The sequence below is a fragment of the Prionailurus viverrinus genome, chromosome E3 (assembly GCF_022837055.1).
Source record: "Prionailurus viverrinus isolate Anna chromosome E3, UM_Priviv_1.0, whole genome shotgun sequence".
NCBI classification, from domain to species: Eukaryota; Metazoa; Chordata; class Mammalia; order Carnivora; family Felidae; genus Prionailurus; species Prionailurus viverrinus.
Window position 1 is genome coordinate 40945584 of NC_062576.1, and position 22766 is coordinate 40968349.

General features: G+C 44.5%; 1 long non-coding RNA gene across 1 annotated transcript; it reads right to left on the bottom strand.

Annotated features, from left to right (window-relative positions):
* Positions 1–7094: 7094 nt before the first annotated feature.
* LOC125154560 (uncharacterized) lies at positions 7095–21488 on the bottom strand. The gene is made up of 3 exons (XR_007147832.1): positions 20909–21488; positions 20244–20504; positions 7095–7623 (listed from the first exon to the last, which is right to left on the bottom strand). It is a non-coding gene; the product is annotated as an uncharacterized LOC125154560 (long non-coding RNA).
* Positions 21489–22766: the final 1278 nt, after the last annotated feature.

Below are 22766 nucleotides of genomic sequence, written 5' to 3' on the forward strand. Positions count from 1 at the left end.
GCAGCATGAGCAATGACATGCAGAGTTAATAGAGTTACGAATATTCGGTGGGTGAGCTTGAGCGGGTTGTGTTGGTCCCGATTGACGGCTCATCGCGTGACAAAGTCCTTCCGGATCGAGGAGGGGTCCACTGGCCGAACGTGGGTGTGATGGACCCAGGTCGCGATGCCGTCTACTTTGAGAGCGGTGGGGGTTGTCAGCACCATGATGTAGGGTCCTTTCCGGCGCGGCTCGACGGTCTCTCAGTGGTGCCTCTTAATGTAGACCCAGTCTGCTGGCCTGTACTGATGAGGTGTCGGGGTCGGGCCAGCCTCGTAGATGGCACGGAGGCGCGGCCAAATGTCCTCGTGTGCCCTTTGGAGCCCTCTCAAGGAAAGAAAAAGTTCTTGATCTTTAAACTAAAGGTTGGGAATAATAGGGGGTGGCCTGCTAAACATGATCTCATAGGGAGTAAAACCCAGTGTAGGAGTGTTCCTAACCCGGTAAAGGGCATATGGTAGGAGAGTCACCCAGTCCCCGCCAGTCTCCATGGTTAATTTGGTAAGGGTCTCTTTCAGGGTTCTATTCATTCTTTCTACCTGTCCTGAGCTCTGGGGCCTATAAGCACAATGTAATTTCCAGTGTGCCTCCACCGCCTTGGCTAATGCCTGGGTTACCTGCGAGATAAAAGCTGGTCCATTGTCTGATCCTACCATGGCAGGAAAACCAGACCTGGGTAAGATGTCTTTTAGGAGCTTCTTAGCCACCGTCTGAGCCGTTTCATGCTTGGTTGGGTATGCCTCCACCCAGCCAGAGAAGGTGTCCGTAAATACTAAAAGATATTTATAACTGTACTTTCCTGGTTTGACTTCAGTGAAGTCGACTTCCCATTGGGCTCCTGGTCTGGTGCCTCTGAGCCTGGTTCCTTTTGTATTTGAAGTGACTCTCGCGTTGGTGAGTTGGCAGGTCTTTCAGCCAGATACAACTTGCTCTATTTTGGTGTCCTGTTGGTGAATCTTGATTCCGGCATGTTGGATTAAGTCTTTTAATTTCGGGTGCCCATGTGAGTAGACTGATGCATGTGCTCTAATATTGAGACTCCGAGCCGGTCTGGCAGCACGAGCTCCTTGTTAGGTGTACACCACCATCCCATTATCTCCTGGGCCATGGGGAGTTTCTTGATCTGCTGTAACTCCTCCTGGGAGTATTTGGGCTTGTCTGGTAAAACTGGGTCTCCCCAGCCTGGTAGTTGTTAAGCCGTTTTCCAGCTCCCAACGTTAGTGCCTTGGTAAGGGTGACGAGCTCTGCTCGCTGGGCTGACGTTCTGGAGGGTAGAGCCTCTGCCCATACGGTGTCCGTTTCGGGGACCACCGCTGCACCCGCATACCTGTGTCCGTCCCGCACAAAGCTGCTGCCATCAGTGAACCAAGTAGCCTCGGCATCGGGGAGGGGCCAGTCGGTCAGGTCCGTCCGGAATCCATGTACTTGTTCCAGGATTCCCGCACAGTCATGTAGGGGAGCACCTAGGTCAGGGTCGGGCAGCAGGGTGGCAGGATTGAGGGCTGCACTGGGGTGGAACCGCACTCGTGGAGGGCTGAGTAGGAGGCTCTGGTAATGAGTCACACGTGTGTTGTTCATCCCTCTATCAGGAGGCTATTTCAGGACCCCTTCAATGGCGTGTGGGGTCGTGATCCAGATCTCCTGTCCTAGGGTCAGTTTGTCTGCGTCCTTGACTAGGAGTGCTGTCGCCGCAATAATTCTTAGGCATGGCGGCCAGCCGGCAGCCACTGGGTCTAGTTTCTTGGACAGGTAAGCCACCGGGCGGTTCCAAGGGCCTAAGGCTTGAGTTAGAACCCCTTTTGCTATTCCCTTATGTTCATCTACAAAGAGGTGGAAGGCCTTCGTAATGTCTGGTAGGCCCAGGGCTGGGGCACTTAGGGAGGGCCTTTTTTAACTGATTAAAGGCAGTTTCTTCTTTCTCAGCCCATTTAAATGTTTTCCCCTCTTTGGTAGCTTCATATAGGGGCCCGGCGATCTCAGCAAAACCCTCTCGCTGCATATCTGAGCCTTCTTCGCGGATGCCCGGTACCCTAAGGCCCCCAGGGTAGCCAGCAGGTCCTGGGTCCCTCGCTCTCAGTCTTTGGCTTTGTCGGCAGCAATCAGGGTGTCATCTACGTACGGTAGGACGGCGAGGCCAGGGTGCTCCCGTCTGTGCTCACCCAGGTCCTCGTGTAGTGCCTCGTCGAAGATGGTGGGCGAAGTTTTGAATCCCTGAGGTAGCCGTGTCCAAGTGAGTTGCCCACTGTAGCCCTCCTCCGGATCATGCCACTCGAAGGCGAACAAGGGTTGGCTCTGGGATGCCAGCGGCAGACTGAAGAAGGTGTCCTTTCAATCTAGTACCGTATACCAGACCCTGGAGGGCACCAAGGAGCTCAAGAGAGTATATGGGTTGGGAACAGTTGGGTGTATGTCCGTGACCCTCTTATTTACTTCCCGGAGGTCTTGTACCGGTCGGTAGTCATTTGTGTGAGGCTTTTTGACCGGCAGTAGGGGGTGTTCCAGGGAGACTGGCAAGGAAGTAGTACCTCTAGGCTTCATAGTCTCCGGATGTGTGGCTGGAGCCCCTTCCGGGCCTCCTGAGACATGGGGCATTGTTTGATCCTTACTGGACTCTCTCCTGGCTTGAGCTCTACCAGGACCGGGATCCTGTGAGCGGCTAGTCCTATACCCCTCCCCCCCCCCAACTCTGCCCAAACCAAGGGGAACTCTTGAAGCCATTAGTCTATATTAGTCTATATTAGTCTCTCGGGAGTGCCTCCTGGTGGAGGCGGTATTCATCCTCCAGTTTCATCGTCAGGACATGGATGGGGTGACCCTTGCCATCGGTGACCTGAGGCCCCCCTTATCTGAGAGTTATCTGAGCTCCAATCTTGGTCAGTAAGTCCCGTCCTAACAGCGGGTAGGGGCATTCTGGTATTACCATAAAGGAGTGGGATACCCGGCCCATCCCCAAATCTACCGTTCTTCAGGTAGTCCATGAATACTGGCTCATACCAGTTGCCCCTTGGACCCAGGACTTCTTGCTGGCTAGTTTTCCTTGTGGGGTGCGGAGGACCGAATGTTGTGCTCCGGTGTCGACAAGGAAGTCAACAGGGGTCCCCTTCACTTTCAGAGTTACCCTGGGTTCGGGGAGAGGGTCCGAACCCCGACTCCCCTAATCACTCAGTTCATCTAGCTCTAGGACGTTTACTTAATCAGTCTTGCCTTCCTTCCCGCCACCCCTTTTCAGATAATATCGGGCCCAATGCCCTATCTCCTTGCAGTATGCGCACTGATCCTTCTGCAGCCTCTGCTTCCCCCCCTTGGTGGTTCCTTTACCTTTTCTTGCATTGTCTGCCAGCTGCCGGAGACGGCGGTCTCATTCCTCGGGGGAGTCAGCAGTGGTAGCTAGTAGTATTCTGGCCAGGTCTCGAGTCTGCTTACTGCTGGCAGCCGCCATGGCGCGAGCCTGCTTGTCCTCAGGAGGCTCCCGGTTGATATATACCTTTTCGGCTACCACCAGTAAGTCCTGCAGACTTTTTCTCCTAGTCTATCTATTTTCTGTAATTTTCTCCTAATGTCTAAGGCCGATTGGTTTACAAAGGCCATGATAACAGCTGCCTTGCTTTCCAGAGCCTCTGGATCCATGGGGGTATAGGTATGGAATGCCTGCATGATCCGTTCTAAAAAGGCAGCCGGAGATTCATCTTTTCCCTGTTGTACATTTCCTACCTTGTCCAAATTGGCTGGCTTTCTAGCAGCCATTTGGAGACCCCCCATTAGAGTCTGGCGGTAGACCCGGAACCTCTCCTTACCTTCTGCCATGTTGAAATCCCAAAGGGGCCGAGTTTAGGGGAAGAAGGCATCTATCTGAGCCTGGTTGGTGGTGGGATTCCCGTCTGCACCCGGAACTAGTTTTCGGGCCTCATTGAGGATTCTTTCTCTTTCTTCAGTCGTGAACAGGACCTGCAAAAGCTGCTGGCAATCATCCCACGTGGGGCTAGGAAGGGCTTAAGCCAAGAGGGTGGGTAGAGGGGTAATCTGAGTCTGTCCCATAAGGTCCATCCAGTATGTTCACAGAACAAAACAGAGAAACACAGAAGCAGACCAACAGAGGGCCCTTAGAAAGTCTTCCAACTCCATGGAAGCAAAACTGAAAGCTAGCTTAGACCTTTGAGGGGATACCACATCCCTCCAAAACCGAGAGCTAGACGACGGCCTCACGCTGACCAGCGGGAGACACCCGCCTCGTCTTAGACCTTTGAGGGGATTGCACATCCCCCCAAAACAGATGAGGCGATTCCATGCCCCTCCAGAAGGGAGAATCGGAACGTCTTCCGAAACTCTCGGCCTGTGGTCCTCCAGTGCGTCCACTTAGACCACGTCGGGCACTACCAGAATCCAGAAATGAGCTCACACAGAAAAGACGGAACAAACAGACACTAACCGTGGCCAGTCAGGCTCTCTGGTCGGGGGTCCCTCGGGGGTCTTGGGGATCCCGGACGAGCCCCCAAATGTTATGCTCAGAATTCGTGATCCCCAAAGACCACCAGGGAGCTAAGTCCGATGTAAAAGCAAAAGAGCCTTTATTTGAGCTAGCTCGAGCTCAATCCCCTACCTGCCCCGACACAGCGGTGAGATACCAGGGAGAGAGCGCGAGTTTCAAAAGCACAAAGGTTTTATTGGGGCCTAGGGGCAGTTGGCGAGGTAACGGCTGTGGCCTCAGCCGATTGGCTGGGGAAGGGTCCGAGTTCTGTTAGGCAGGTGAGGGGGGGGTTACTCAAGGGGAGGAGGCGTGGTCAAGGTGAAGGACACAGAACAAGATGGAGTCGGCCGGCATAAGCCCGTCCTTTCAAAAAGCACACAAAACGGCTTGTGGCAACTGTGAACAACAGAATGTTGACGCATCTGGCTGAAAATCTCCGAATGGGGAGAAGGCGGCCAGAACTCTGACGAAGAGGCACTGGGCCGCCAGAGGAGACAACCCCCAGGTGGCGCAGGGGGTTCCGAGCGCAGCCAGAAATGAGACGGGTGCGGGTCTCGAGCCGACACGGCAGAAGGACGCTGTTTGCTAGAAGACCTTCAAAAGTTAAGGATCTAGGGGCCCCCGGTTGGCTAAGTCGGTGGGGGGTGCGTCTCTTATCCTCAGGGGCATGAGTTTGAGCCCCACGTTGGGCACGGAGCCTACTTAAAGATTAAAAAAAAATGAAAAGGACGTTAAAACTTGAGGGTCTGTTGGGTCTTTTCCCCATAACGTGGTTGTATTACGTCTTCTTTAAAAACTTTTACTGTTTATGCATTCACTTTGAGGGAGACAAAGAGACAGCATGAAGGGGGGGCAGAGAGATAGAAAGAGAGAGAGAATCCCAAGCAGGCTCCGCAGAGGCCGACACGCCCAGAGGCCAACGCGGGGCTCCATCCCACCAACCGCCAGACCATGACCCGAGCTGAATCGAGAGTTGGACGTTGCAACAGGGGAATGGAGACCACGTCCTGAGTAAGGCAGGGACAAGCAGGGGTGTATGGCCAGCGGCAGGGGTTTCTGAACGGGCATTCGCTAAGAGGGGGCATCTGGGGACTCGTGCCAGAACCAGCCCACAGGGCCTCTGCTGAGGGCTGTGGGGAGTGAGGGGGGGGGGTGAGGCTGGGGTGGGGTCAGGGGTTTTCATCCCAGGTGGAGCCTGATGAGGTGCCAAGGGCACATAAAAGCCTTGAGGGCAGAGAGAGAGAGGTCTCCTGGTCCTAAAGTCTGTCAACTTGAACCGTTGAGCAGACGCCAGGTTTTTTTCCAGCAACAAGTGGAATTAGACAGTCCATGTCAGGACAGAGAAGACAGAGAACTTCCACGGATTAAAAGGAGTTTTGGCAGTGGCTTGGGAATATTCCTGAAAGCCTCCATTCTGAGGGAGACCAACAAGAGACCGCTGGCTCTAATCACCATAATCATTGACCCAGGAAACGAATGAGGGAGTAACTCCCCCATACAGTTACGGTAACCCGAATGTATTAGGAAAAACAGTAAAAGGGTGTTAGATTCCCCTTTGTTAGGGATGGCCTGTGTCTTTTTATTCCCCAGCACCCTGGGTTAGGTTTTGGAACACTTGTATATATTGCTCAGGGTTGTCTGCAACTGTGCTCAGGTCTTTTTGTTTGCTTAGAATATTGCAACGAAAATGGACCCTTCATGGGACCAAATTCACCATGAAGCATTTTAGTCAATAGATACATTGAATGTGCCTTCCTTTCGAGGGGAAGATATTTCATCTCTGACAATCCTGGATAAGGAGGGCATGAGGGTCTCACAGGTGGCTTTTCCTGAGAAGAGCCCTCAGAGGGCAAGTCTGCAAGAACTTGCTTTTCTCAGTGCCTTTAAGGCCAGAAGGTTGGCACCTAACTTACAAGTCTTACATAAGGACATTTTGACCATTTACCCTCTCTTTTACAATATAGATCTAACTTTAAGATAGTACTGATTGAGTGCCTCCCTCAGGAGACCTGGAATCTCTATTCGACAAGAGGATCCTTTGAAGGATTTTCTAAAATAATGTGCAGATACTCTGAACTTGAGATCCACGACCTACGATTTGACAACAGTAACCAAAATAGCAAAAAGGGGAAACAGATGATCCTCTGACACCTTTGCTGTGCCATGTCTGTGCTGGTCCTGAAGCTGAGTCTGGAGGTGCTGATCATTTATTCCTATTGGATCAGCTCCCATCCTCTTTATGGGCAAAATCTTCAACTGGTCTTGGCAGAATCCACAGTGTACCTCCCGTCAAGATTCAAATTGACCTTGCAAAACTTCTGCCTAGAGTTAATATCTTTTCAATTACGAAGGCCTTCAAGGCATCCACACCATAATAGAATGTTACAAGGCTCATGGCCTCATGATCCCCTGCAGTAGTCCAGATAACACCTCTATTACACCTGTGAGAAAACCCAACTGCTGAGGATAGTATTTTGTCCAGGAATTCCGAGAAATCAATAGCGCTGTAATCCCTCGACATTCCCTTCTTCCCAAACCTCACACTCTACCAACATCCACTCTTCCTGAAAGCAAAGTTTTCACTCTACACGACCCATGTGCTGCAGTTTTTAGCATTCTAGTTGATAAGGATAGCCAGTATCTTTTGACCGTCACACGCAGCGAATGACAATACATCTGGACTGCAACCTCCCTGGGTTTCACAGAGTGCTTCACGTGTCCCACAAACCTTAAAGGCTGATTTGGATGATGGAAAGCGTTCTTCAGGCTCGACTTTGTTACAATGTGTAGATGATTTGCTTCTCTGCTCCCCGGCTGGTGCCTCTTCACACGAAGACAGAACCCCCTTGGGAAAACTTCTGGTTTTAAAATGCCCATAAAATCTCCAAAGAAAAAGTACAGTTTGCTCAATCTCAGGTTAGGTATTTAGCTCACCTGTTCTCAGAACAAGGCCCACATCTAGATCCAGGCACTCGCGAGGCATCCACAATCTCTCACAACTTAAATCTAAGAGCCAATTACAAGGCTTTCTTGGACTGGCTGTCTACTCTCAAAACTGAATTCCAAACTTCTCTCTTAAGGCTCAGCTCAATGCAGGCTTTCAGACACCTGGGCAATATCTGAAAAAGTAAAAAAAAAAAAAAAAGTAGTCGTTACTTCAAAAGCAACATTAGCGTTAGACACAAAGGGATCGTGATGAAAGGTTTAGGGAGAAAACATACGATTTCATGGTGCTGTACCCATGGTCCTGTACCCTCGTGTCTCACCAAATTATACCCTTTAACTTGAGCTTTGTTATATGTAAATTATACCTCATTAAAGAGGGTTTCAAAACATAAAATACTAGAAGCAAATGTTGCAAAGTTCCTTTCAAATCCTGAAGTGCATGGGTGATATGAGTCTGTCTGCCCGTGTCTCAAAAATCCAAAATAATAAGACATTTAAAAAATTAATAACAGCAGAGTAAGCAGATCCTGAGTGCACCCTGTCCCACGTGTTCAACTACATAATATCCACATCCAAGTCCATGAACCAGAGAGCGATCCACAGACTGGCAGAAGAAACTCCACACCTAAATAGAGAGAAGCTGCATCAGAAAGGTTAGGAAGGTCAGAAAGGGGGAGGCTGGCTGCCTGCAGAGAGGGCAGAGAAAGTGAGCCCTCACACCAGGGAGCTCACACAGAGAAGACTAATCTCCATAACACTTGGCATTAAAACCCAGAGGGGCTGAATCCCCTTGAATTTAGATCCTGGAGCTTTGGAGGTCAGCTGACCCAGCACTGGGTGATCCAGGAGGATGAGTGCTAGCCAGGTCCCTGCCTGTGTAGACAGGCAACGTCAACGTGGCATTTTACATAATGCCAAGGCAACAGGAGACAGATGTATTCATGCTGATTCCTGTGTGTTGGAGGACTTCAACAATGAGGGAGCTCACAGGCACCATTCTTCTCCCCCAGCCTCCCAGAATAAGCATAGAAGCACCCACCAGAGGCTGAGGCTGCACAGACACTTGCTACCTAACCCGTTAGGCAGCGCGCCAGTCCCAAGGGTTCACAGGGGGACTCACCACACCAAGCCTGCTTGTCTCAGGGCAAACATTCTTTTTTTTTTTTTCAACATTTATTTATTTTTGGGACAGAGAGAGACAGAGCATGAACGGGGGAGGGGCAGAGAGAGAGGGAGACACAGAATCGGAAACAGGCTCCAGGCTCTGAGCCATCAGCCCAGAGCCTGACGCGGGGCTTGAACTCACAGACCGCGAGATCACGACCTGGCTGAAGTCGGACGCTTAACCGACTGCGCCACCCAGGCGCCCCTCAGGGCAAACATTCTTAAAACCACAAGGGCACCCTGTCCGACAAGCTGCACGCATAGCTGCCACAGCACGCTGTGCACATCTGCACCTCACCCAGCTGTGCACATCCAGACACCCTCATCTGTCTCACCCAGCCACATGTCCCCAGACACAGACATGCTCTGTGCATATCCTCACGCCCCTAGCTTCCACCGCTGGTCCACAGCCCGGAGCCACCAAAGGACATCGGGAAACCTGGCATAGGACTAGTAGCCTTGTGCAATTTTGCTAACACTCCTGCCCTGCTCCCAAGTTACCCGAGGGCATACCACCCCACAGCTGGCCTGCCTGGGTCCCACTGACACCACTGAGTGTAAGCACAGCCCACAACAGGCACGCAATCACTGCAGACATCTACACTGAAAGGAAAAGTAACACAGACACAATAGCAGGGAGTGAGCAATACCCATGCGATATCCTCCTGAAGGTCCAGGTCCTATAAATGGAGACGTGCACTACTGAGGACTCCAGGACCTCTTTTTCAGACCGTCGTTAATTCCAAGATCAGAAGGCACAGCTGACTTTCTCAACACAGAGAAATAGACCCAGAGAGACAGACAAAATGGACACACAGAGATGTTTATCCACAATGAAAGACCTAGTCAAAGTCACAGCCAGAGATATAAGCCAAAGAGATATTAGTAACATACCTGATATGGAATTGAAAGCAATGATCATAAGGATCCTCACTGGATTTGCGAAATGAGTAGAAGAGTGAGACCCCTGACATGGAGATAAGAAATAACACAGTAGACATTGAGGACACAATAAAGGGGAAACACGCTAGCTGGAATGAACAGAGGGATGGAAGAAGCAGGCGAACAAACTAGTGACCTCGAAGACTGAGTGTTGGAAATTAATCACACTGAACCAAGGAGAGCACAGGATTCTGCAACGTGAGATGAGACTAAGGGAACTCAGTGACTACAGGAAAGATAATAATATTCATATTGTAGGACTCCCAGGAGGAAGAGAATTTGGGGCCGAAAATGTATTTGAGGAAATAATAGCTGAAAACGTCCCCAATTGGGGGAGGGAAACAAACATCCACATCCAGGAGACTAGAGAACTCCCATCAACATCAACAAAATCAGGCCAACACACAAACATATTGTAACCAAACTTGCAAATTACAGTGACAGTAAAGAAAAACTCTTAAAAGCAGCAAGACAGAAGACCTTAACTCAGAAGGGAAGACCCATAAGGCGAGCTCCCTGATTTCTGAACAGAAACTCGACAAGCCAGAAGCTAGCGACATCACATATTCAAAGTGCTGAATGGAAAAATCAGCAGCCAACATTATTCTATCCAGCAAGGCTATCCTTCAGAATGGAAGGAGACACAGACATTCCCAAACAAAAACTAAAGGAGTTTGTACCACTAAACCCATCCTGCAAGAAATATTAAGAGGGATATTCTTTGAGTGGAAAGGAGAGACCAACAGTGACAGTTTAGAGACAGAAGACACAAATCAAGTAAAAAATGAATATGTCTGCAAAACAAATCAGTTAAGGAACTCAGAGAAATGGATTTGAATTGTAATAACGTCTACCAAAAACCTAGGGAGGAGAAAATATTGGGTGCGAAGGTAAATGACCATCAACTTAATACGAACCGCTAAATGCAGAAGAGGTTATATAAACACCTGACAGTGACCATATGCTAAAACCAATCATAAATATGCTAAGAACAGAGATAAGGAAATCAAACTATATCACTAAAGAAAAGAAGCAAAACATGAAAGAAAGGCAAGAAAGGATCAGAGAAAATCATTAGAAACCACAGCCAAACAGGCAATAAAATGGCAATACGTACGTACGTATCAATGATTACTTTGAAGGTAAATGGAGTGAATGCTCCAATCTAGAGACGCGGGTTGTAAGCATGGATGAAAAAACAAAACCGATTTGTATGCCTATAAGTGACCCACTCTACACCTCAAGAATGATAGTGAGAGGATAGAGAAACATTGCACACATTAATGTCAAATGAAACCTGGAGTAGCAACACTTGGATCAGAAAAAAATACACTTAAAAAAAGTACATAACAAGAGAGAGAGGAGGACACTGTATAACAGTAAAGGGTACAACCCAAAAAGAAGATGTAACAAGAGTAAATGTATCCCACAATTCGGTGGGATTTATTCCCAAGCAGCCAAGGTGGTTCAATATTTGCATATCAACCAATGTGACACAGTACGTCAACAGGAGAAAGGATAAGGACCATATGAACGGGGCACCTTGGTGGCTCAATCCTTTAACAGTCTGACATAAGCTCAGGTCATGACTTCACAATTCGTGAGTTCGAGTCCCGTGTCAGACTCTGTGCTGAAGGCTGAGAGCCAAGAGCCTCCTTCGAATTCTGGGTCTCCCTCTCTCTCTGCCCCTCCCCTGCTTACACTCTGTCTCTCTCAAGATTAATAAACGTTAAAGGAAAGGAACCATACGGTCATTTCAATACACGCAGAAAGGAGCATTTGACAAAGTACAACATCCACTCAGGATTATAACCCCCTAAACTAGGTTTACAGGAAACATACATCAACGTAATAAAGGTTATCTATGAAAACCCTGCCTTTATAATCCACCTCAATGGGGAAATCTGAGAGGCTTTCCTGTAAGGTCAGGAAGAAGACCAGGATGTTTACTCTTAACAGTTTTAATAAATTACTGAAAGTCCTAGCCACAGCCAGCAGACAAACGAAATGGAACTAAACTGAAATAAATAAAATAAAATAAAATAAAATAAAATAAAATAAAATAAAACGAAATATATAAAATAGAATAAAATAAAATAAAATATAATAAAATAAATAAAAATAAAATAAAATAAAATAAATAAAATAAAATAGAATAGAATGAATAAAATAAAATAAATAAAATAAAATAAAATAAATAAAATAAAATAGAATAGAATGAATAAAATAAAATAAATAAAATAAAATAAAATAAAATAAATAAAATAGAATAAATACAATAAAATGAAATAAATAAAATAAAATAAATAAAATAAATAAAATAAAATAAAGGAAATAAATAAATAAAATAAAATACATAAAATAAAATAAAATAAAATAGAATAAAATAAAATAAATAAAATAAAATAAATAAAATAAAATAAATAAAATAAATAAAATAAATAAAATAAAATAAAATAGAATAAAATAAAATAAAATTAATAAGATAAATAAAATAGAAAAGATTAGAATAGAATAAATAAAAGGAAATAAGTAAAATAAAATAAAGAAAATAAATGAAATAAAATGAAATAAAATAAAATAAAATAGAATAGAATAAATAAAATAAAATAGAATAGAATAGAATAAATAAAATAAAATAAAATAAAATAAATAGAATAGAATAAATAAAATAAAATGAATAAAATAAAATAAAATAAAATAAAATAAAATAAAATAAAACAAAATAAAATATAAAACAACTCCAAATCTGGAGGAAGTGAAACTTTCACACTTTGCAGAGTACATGACACTATATAGAAAACCTTAAAGAGTCCACCCAATAACTGCTAGAACTGATAAATGAATTCAGCAATGTCACAGGATACAAATCACTGTCCAGAAATCTGTTGTATTTGGAGAAAACAATACTGAAGCAGTAGAAATAGAAATTAAGAACACAGTCCTATTTACACTTGTGCACCATATAATGAGATGCCTATGAATAAATCTAACCAAAGTGGAGAGTGACCTATACTCTGAAAAGTATAAAACAGTGATGAAATTCAAGATGACACAAAGACATGGAAGGACATTCCATACTCATGGGTCGGAAGTACAAATATAGTGAAAATGTCTCTACTTCCAAAGCAATGGACACAATTAATGCAATTTCCATCAAAACACCAACAACATTTTTCACAGAACTAGAACAGTCCTAAAATGTGTATGGAACCACAAAAGACCCCAATCTTCAGAGTGAACAACCTTCATGTGAAGTGGTAATTATGGATGGCCTTATGCCTCTGGATCTTCTGCTCCAAAACACGGCCAAAATGCTCTGGCCTAAGCATTTGAACAAACGGTAGACATATCCCAACCAGGGATCATTCTACAAAATACATTCTACACACGTACCCTCAAAACTTTGCAGATTATGTAAAATATGGAAAAATCTAAAAATTGTCATGGCCAAGTGGAGCCTAAGGAGACAGGATGACTCTACTGTGCCAGCTGGGATGAGTCTGGGACAGAAGAGGTTCAAACCGAAGCAATCTGAATACAAATATAAACTTTAGTTAATACTACCATATCTCTTCGGGATACCGATTGCGATCATGTACCAACTCATATGACATCCATAGTCAGAAAACAGTCTGTTGTATGTAGAGACTCAATAATATCTTCCCCATTTTTCTGGTAACTAGAAACCCATCACGAATGACAAGATTATTAGTAATCGTGGTTTTATGTGTGCGACACATGATATTATATGACTAGTTCTAATATTAGTTACTAGTGATGGCCAAGTACCTATTCTTGTTGTTCTTACTATTGTTTAATTGAAATAATAGCATTCACGGTAGAGAAAACTGAATGCATGATAAACACTTCATAGAAACATCTACTTTACATACTTTAAGATAATAACGTATGTATATACCACTCTATTATGTGGTCTGTAAATTAAGTGTTTTTCTGATCTTAAACGAGCATGTCATTGAAAGGCTTTCCATAAAGGTGGTTATCCTGGATAATGAATGATACTCAGATTTTACAGGATATACTTCACTTCATGCCTGAACACTGTCAAAACTAAAAATGTACACACGGCCAGATGAATCATTGTGACTGGCTCAGTGATTGTAAAGAATCCTTGGTTTAATATTTTCACACATATTTTTTTATCAGGAATACAAGAGAATCAAATGTTTCCAAATCAAAGAGATATTCAAAGACTGGAAGAATAGGGAATTTGAGGGGTTTCAGAAGGATAAGATGTGACCATGAAGCGGCAGTCACAGGCAAGCAGCTTTTTCTGGTCCACTTTGACAGGTTTGCATGAGGATATGTGACTTGCCAAAGGATAGGTCCCGGAAGTACCAGAGGGAAAGACAACGCTTTAGGGAGAGGTGACTTGGAAAGGGTGCTTCTGTGCCTAAATGATGGCTCAGCAACCTCGCTGGGGGTCGGTCCCTGGGTGAAAGACATCGAAAGGCCAACAGTAACCTAGACTCACAAAGATCTTAGTAACATAGATCAAAGTAACTTAGAGCCACAAAGATCTTAGAGCCACAGAGTTGATCTTCCTCTATGATTAGGAGATGGTTACAGTGTCACAGGATATGATCATCGGGCCGCCAGTAGATGGCTAAAATCTTATTTCGGGCTATATATGTAATAAAAAATGTATAAATGAAATTTGGCTTTGGAATGTTAAGAAAAATCACAGGCCCACCATGGAGTTACTTATGCTAAGGCCCCATGTCACTAAACATAATCTCATTCCTGTAGGAATGTAACCTTTAACCAGTCAGCAAAGAATTTCCTAGCCAGTGCTGGAAATACATCTCATAGATCCTTGCCATTCCCCTCAGAGAGGCAGTCTTGCCTAAACCAGGTATTCCATGCCCCTAATTTTTTTAAGTTTATTTATTTTGAGAGAGAGAGAAAGAGGGCCCATGCAAGGGAGGGGCAGGACAAGAGGGAAATAGAGAGTCCCATGACCACGAGGTCATGATCTGAACCAGGATCAAGAGGCAGACACTTAACCAAGCCATCCAGGCACCCCGAGAATGTGGAGTTTCAAAGGTTGGAAGCCTTGGCTGGGACACAGCCCCGAGGGCACCGGCCTACTCCTGAAGAGAAGGCAGCCAACAACTTGCAGGCAGATGGCATGGAAACAGTGATCTGGACAAAGCCTGGTGCACACAGTGGGGAGATTATACACTCATCGTGGAGACCATCCCTGAGAAGCAGTGTTCACAATGAGGGGACAAAGAGCTAGGACAGAGGAGCTGCGTGGGGCCATTTCCCTGCTCTGCCCCCTGCCCCCTGCCCCCCAGCATAAACACAGAGCCGTCTGCTGGAAACAAGGCAGTTCCCACACTGGCTGCCTAAGCTGCTAACACCAACCCCACCTTCCTGTGCTCTGGCAAGACTGGCCTTCTAGGTCATTCAGGGTTGCCTCAGTCCCAGTGGAGCTGGCCCCTTCCCCAGAAGACCAGGTGAAGCCCATGACCACACCACCTCTCTTGACCAAAGAGTTGTGCAGGGCTTCACTTCTAGGAGCAGTCGTTTCAAGTCTCATTTAGCAAGCAGATCAGAGCAGACCTAGATCAGACTCACCACATTCTGGCCAAGGACCCTACCTTGACCATACCACTGACCTGAAGGATAGTGCAGCCAGAACACAAAACAGTGCACGCAACACACGCCACAGACACTCCGTGAAGTGCCAGGCCCTGGACATTGGATGACCTCCTCTTCATAAAACCATTCAACTAACCGGCAGGTAACACAATGAGCTTTGGTAACACAGAGATGGCAAATACTCAACCCAAATTCCAAGACGAGAGGAAGGCATCCCAAATGAAAGAACAAGATAAGGTCATGGGCAGAGAAATGGAGGGAACACTTCCAAACTCATTCTATGAGGCCAGCATGGCCTTGAGTGCAAGCTGGACAAAGACCCCACTAAAAAGGAAAACTACAGACCAATTTCCCTGATGACCATGGATGCAAAACATCTCAACAAAGAGTGGCAAACTGGATCCGAGAATACATAAAAAGAATTATTCAGCACAACGAGGTGGATTGTATTCCTGGGATGCGCAATCGATTCAATGGCAAAACAACTAGTAGAATGTCACTAAATATATACCTATCAATAATTACTCTTCATGTAAATCGACTACATGCTCCAATCAAAAGACAAGGATAGGGTGTCAGAATGGACAAAATAAAAAATAAATAAATAAACAAAAAGAGAAACAAAAAAAAACAAGGCCCATCTAGATGCTGCCTACCAAGCGTTATTTGGACATATGTCACCTGCACATTTAAAAGGAGGGAATGAAAAAACATTTGTCATGACAACAATGTCAAAAGAAAGCCAGTAGCAATACTTGTATTAGGCAAAATAAACTTTAAAACCGAGAGTGTAGTTTGGTACCCTTTGGGTCAGTACCTAGTAGTAAAATTGCATGCACCCAATATTTATAGCAGCATTATCAACAGTAGCCAAACTCTGGAGAAAACCCAAGTATCCACCAACTGATGAAGGTATAAAGAACTTGTGGTGTGTGTGTGTGTGTGTGTGTGCATGTATACGCATATGTACTCACTTGTATGCTGATATGTATATAAATATTTACATACGTATATACAATGAAATGTAACTCAGCTTCAAAAAGAATGAAATCCTGCCACTTGCCACGATGTGGATGGACCTAGAATGTATTATGCCAAGTGAAATATGCCAATCGGTGAAAGACACATACATGATTTCACTCGTGTGGAATTGAAAAAACAAAACAGATGAAAACATGGGAAGGGGGCAGGAAAAGAGAAGAGTGGTGACAAACCACTTGAGTCTCTTAACCGTAGAGAAGAAGAGTGAGGGTTGATAGAGGGAGATTGTCGGCGCTGGGCTAGATGGCGGACCAGTATTAAGGAGAGCACTTGTTGTCATGAGTGCTGGGTGTCGTATGTAAGGGATGAATCACTGGATTCTACTCCCGAAACAGAGAATGTGCTATATGTCAACTAAGACTGATATTAAAAAAATAAATAAAGCTGTAACGAGTTGAAGACAGACACTATCTCATACTAAAGGGGACAGCCACACAAGAAGATCCAATGGTTGTAAATTTTGATGCGCCCAATATGCAATCACCAACATATAAAGCACTTAACAAAACCATAAAGGAATTGATAATAATACAACGATAATAGAGGACTTTAACACATCAGTCACATCAATGGACAGAACCTGTAAACAGAAAATCAACAAGGAAACAATGCCTTTGAATGACACACTGGACCAGATGCGTTTAACAGATGTATTCAGAACACTCCATACTAAAATGGCAGAGTACATATTCTTTTCAAGCGCCCATGGGGCATTCTCCAGAAATGATCACATTCTACATCACAAATCAGACCTCAACAGGTACCCAAAGACAGAGCTCAGACCAAGCATCTTTTCTGACCACAAAGCTAGGAAACTTGAAGTTAACCACACTCACACACACACACACACACACACACACACACACACACACACGGGGAAAGGCCACACAAATAAAGGGAGGTTAAATAACATGCTACGAAATGAATGGGTCAAATAGGAAATCAATGAGAAAATACACTGAAACAAATGAAAATGAAAATACACTGGTAAAAACCTTTGGAATGCAGCAAAAGCAATCTGAGATGGAAGTATATAGCAATACAAGCCTACCTTAAAGAGCAAGAAAAATCTCAAACACTCCTAACTTACAACTAAAGGAATGAGAAGAAGAGCAGAAGGAAGGAAATAATAGAGATTAAGACAGAAATAAGGGATATACAAACCAAAAAGACACTAGACCAAATCAATGAAACCAGGGGCTGGTTCCTTGAAAACAGTAATCAACATGAAAACCTCCTAGGCAGAGTTTTCACAAAGAAGAGAGAAAGGACTCAAAGAAAATCACAAATAAGAAAGGAGAAACAACAGTCAACACTACAAAAATACAGTTAGAGGATAATATTATGAACTATATGCAACAAATTGGACACTCTGAGAAAAATGGACAAATTCCTAGAAACACAAAAACTACCAAAACTGAAACAGGAAGATACATAAAATCTGAAAACAGAAAGAAATCAAATCAGTAAGAAAAAAAAAAAATCTCCCCCAACACAAGAGTTCAGGGCCAGAGGGCCTCCCTGATGAATTCTACCATCCATTTAAGGAAGAGGTAATATGTATTCTCCTCAAATTATTACAAAAAGTAAAAAAGAAGGAAAACTTACAAATTCATCTTATGAGGCCATCATTACCCTGATACCAACACCAGATAAAGCCTCCACCAAAACCGAAAACTGCCGGGGCACCGGTGTGGCTCGGTCGGTTTACCGTCCAACTCTTAATTTTGGATTAGGACATTATCTTGCAGTGCGTGGGTTCGAGTCCCACATTGGACCGTGCATTGACAGTGTGGGGCATGGCCAGGATTCTCTCTCTCCCTGTCTCTCTGCCCCTCCCTCACTTTTATGTACTCTATCTAAGGAAGGAAATAAACATTTAAAAATATGTTAAAAATTTTTAAATAAAACTGCAGGCCAATAGCCTGATGAGTACGTATGCACAAATTCTCATTAAAATACCTTCAAATTAAAGTCAACAATACATGAATAGAATCATTTACCATAATCAAGTGGGATATATTCCCGGGCTGCAAGGGTGGTTCCACATTCACAGATCAATCAACATGATGCACCACAGTAATGGAAGAAAGGATAAGAACAATATGATGCTTTCAACAGATGCAGGAAAACCATCTGACAAAATGTCACATCCATTCATGATAAAAACCCTCAGCAAAGTACATTGAGACTCAACCTACCTGCAAATAATAAAGGTCATCTAGGAAAAACCCACAACTCATCTCATCCTCAATGGGGAAACATTGAAAGTGTTTCCTCCAAGGTCAGGGACAAGACAGGGAAGACCCCTCTCACCACTATTATTCCACATAGTACAGGAAGTCCTAGCCACAGCAATCAGACAAAAAAAGAAACGAGGCATCCAAATTGGCCAGGAAGAAGCAGAACTTTCGCTGTTTGGAACTGACATGATGCTCTCTATAAACAACAGGAAAGACTCCAATGAAAATTGCTAGGATCGATATACGAATTCGACAAATCACAATATACAGAAATCAATGTACAGAAATCTATTGCATTTCTGTAGACGAATAATGAATTAACAGAAGAGAAAGTAAGCGATCCATCCCATTGACAGGTGCACCAAATACCCCAAGATACCTAGAATGAACCTAAGCAAAGAGGTGAAAGACCTGTACTCTAAAGGCTGTGAAACACTGATGAAAGAAATGGAAGAGGACACAAAGAAAAGGAAATAGATTTCACCCTCATGGATGGGAAGCAGAAAATACTGTTAACATGTCTACACTCCTCAAAACAATCTGCATATGTAATGAAATCCCTATCACACTAACAAAACCATTTGTCACAGAACTACAACAAATAATCCCAAGATTTGTATGGAACGACAAAGACCCCAAACAGCAAAAACAAAATTGAAGAAGAAAACGAAAGCTGGAGGCATCACAATTCCAGACTTCAGGTTATATTCAAAAGCTGTACGGAACAGAACAGTATGGTCCTGGCCAAAAACAACATCAACAACAACAACAGCAACAACAACAACAACAACAACAACAACAACAGACGCACAGATCAATAGAACGGAAACGCAGAAATGAAGTCACACCTATGTGGTCAATTGATTCTCAACACAGCAGGAAAGCATATCCAATGGAAAAGAAAAGATAGTCTGGGGACACGTGGGTGGCTGCAAAGCGTGTGATTGTGGGTTCAGCTCAGGTCATGATCTCAGGGCAGTGCAGAGCATGTGTGGGATTCTCAGTCCCCATTTCTCTCTGCCCCTCTTCTGCATTCTCTCCGTCTCTCAAAAATAAACACATACACTTAAAAAAAATCTCTTCAACATATGGTTTTGGAAAAACTAGACAGCAACCTGCGAAACAAAACAAGACCAACAACGGACCACCTTCTTACAACATACACAAAAGTAAATCCAACACGGATAAAGACCTATGTGTGAAACCTGAAACCATAAAAATCCCAGAGGATAATTAACACAGGCAGTATTTTATTTGGCACTGGCTGTACAAACATCTTTGTAGATATATCTCCTGAGTTGAGGGAAACACAAGCAAAAATAATGGGACTTGGTAAAAGTAAAAAGCTTCTGTCACCAAGGAAATAATCAACAACACCTACAGAATACTATTTGCAAACGACATCTGATTAAGGCTTAGTGTCCAAAACAAATAAAGTCATACAGCACCCAAAAAATGAGAAATCCCGTTAAAAATGGGCAGAAGACACGAATGGACATTTTCCCAAGGAAGACATACACATACCAAAGCCATGTGAAAAGATGCTCAACAATACTGATCTTCAGGAAAATACAACTCAAAAGTACAACGAGATAACACATCACATCTTTCAGAATGACTAAAATCAATGAATGTTGAAACAGCAGGTGTTGCCAAGGATGTGAGGACAGAGAAACCCTCTTGCACTGTGGGTTGGAATGCAAACTGGAGCAGCCACACTGGAAAACATCACAGAGATTCATTAAAAAAAAAAAAAAAGCAAATGGAACTACCTTACGATCCAGCGATTTCACTACGAGGTATTTCCACAAAGAATACAAAATAATCCTTCAAAGGGATACATGCACCCTGATGTTTACAGCAGCATTTTCTACAACAGCCAAATTACGGAAACTTCCTGAGCATCCATCAACTGATGAATAAGTTGAGATGTAGTATATGGAATGTAATATTATTGAGCCGTAAAAACAGGAAATCTTGTCATTGGCCACGAGGCGGAGGAGCGACAGAATGTTATGCTGGGTGAAAAATGCCTGTCAGAGAAACACGAATATCAGGTGATTTCACTAACACGTGGAAATGAAACAAAACAAAGGGGGGGGGGTGAAGGACCCAGTGACAAACAGACTCTTCACTGGGAAACAAACTGAGGGCTTCCACAGCGAGGTGGGGAATGGGTGAAACAGCTGCTGGGGATTAAGAATGCACCTGGGATGAGCACCAGGTGACGCGTGCAAGTGTTACTCTATATTGGACACCTGAAACTAACAATACACTGGGTCTTCACTCACTGGAATTTAAATGAAAAGGTAACATAAGGTTAATGACACCTACCTACCAGGTTTTCTGTAGTTTTCAATCGCTTCACTAGGTTGGAAAAATAACCATGAAATTTTTTAAAAAGGATGTATGATGTGGGGGCAGTTTGTGCCCTTACCTCAGTCTCTGGTTCCAGCAGGACGCAGAAACTGGGTCCCAGCTCATTCTTCTAGAAGGTCTTGAGAGGAGCATTTCGTGTATTCACGTCCTAACGGAATGCAGCTCCCGTTCCTCTGAATTTCTGTCAGGGTTTCATCCCGGAAACAAGCCTGAATCCGGAACTAACCATCAACTGCATCGATGAGGTGATGTCGTGGGACCCCGCAATCCATGAGTCCTTCAGTAAAATATGTCTTATTCAAATACTGTCTGGGAAGGGGAGGAATGAAACACGGGGACAGCCCAGAAAATGAAAGTGCCTGTGCTGCCCAGCAACCAGCTTGCCCAGGGAAGCCACCCAGCGCCCCCTCCTCAGCACTCAGCACAACAAGGCAGCTTCTCCCCGGTGACTCAGGAGATGCCAAGTTGCTGCAAAGCTCCCCAGGTCTCCCCTGGGGTGGGCGGCAGAACGGGCTGGAAACGCAGCTCTACTCTCTGTCCTGAGGCAGCGGCAGAGGCCCTGAGTCCTCTGGGAGCAACAGCGACCCTTCCTGCTCTCAGGTGTCCTGGGTCAGAAATGCCTATGGTGCGCCCTCTGCTGGCCATCACTGCCCAGGCAGAGGAACCCGCCCCTCCGGGTCTGTGGTGCTGGAGCTCTCTCTGCTGGCCACCATGGGAATTCCTGCAATGTTGAAGGCCCCGGGGGCTCAGCTGAGGGACCGAAGGTGCTCTGGGCAACCCAGCCTGTTCTCCACATTGGGAAGGGTCTTAGTGACAGGGCCTGGGACACAAAGAAATCTTTTCCTTCTCCTTTCTTGTGAGTGAAGAATGAAACCGAATTTATTAACGTAATGACATCATTTGTAATGCTCTAAGCAATGTTCCCAGAAAAATAGACCATCAAATTACACATGCTGAACAAGAGGTAATGGTGTTGACCACCTAAGTGTTTAGGTTAGATAAAGAATGGACACTTTTGAGAGAGAGATACCGGCTTCCAGCTATGGAATGAATGCGTCCTAGGGATACAAGGGACAGCAATGGAAGAGAGTCCATCCTGTAATAATACTGTTGCATGCTTTCACAGGATAGCTACACTTGTGCTTAAGAACAACATAATTTATAGACATAGGAAGGACTACACCGTATGCCTAAAACGAATACAACAAATGTGTGAAGAATATTTCAATTAAAAGTCGACATCCTTTATGCTATCTTTAATTTCTCTTTCTTTGCCAATAAACTATCATTCCTGGGGTGCTTCGGTGGCTTACTTGGTTAAGGGTCCGACTTCCACTAGGTCATGATCTTGCAGCCCATCAGTTTGAGCCCCGCGTCAGGCTCTATCCTGACAGCTCAGAGCCTGGAGCCTACCTCAGATTCAGTATCTCCCACTCTCTCCCCCATCCCCAGCTCGGGCTCTCTCATAAAAGGAAAAATACATTAAAAATGAAAAATCATTCCTAATTTAGAATCTGTGAAATTCCGTCTATACCAGATTCTCCAACATGACCATCTTGATGTTTAGAGCTTATCTGAAAAGTCACTAATAATATCTGATGACACATATGTGACAAGGTCAGCATGCAACTTACAGGGAGCTGCACATCTGTTGTGAACTTACGACATGCATCCGTGGCTTATATTTCCAATGAAATGTGCTTTAGGGATACGGATGGATGAAATAATGTCCATTAGTCATGTAGGTCAATTTCCTACAGGACCATCATGCCTTCAATTAGTAACTGCCATCTCTTCAAAATGAAAAGAAAGCTGGGAAAAGGAATTGTCTTTGAATGAGGTAAGAGGAGACTATGGTGTTTTGAAGGGTTCACCTACCTTCTGGAATCCTCAGAGTGGTTGTGGACAGGAGGATA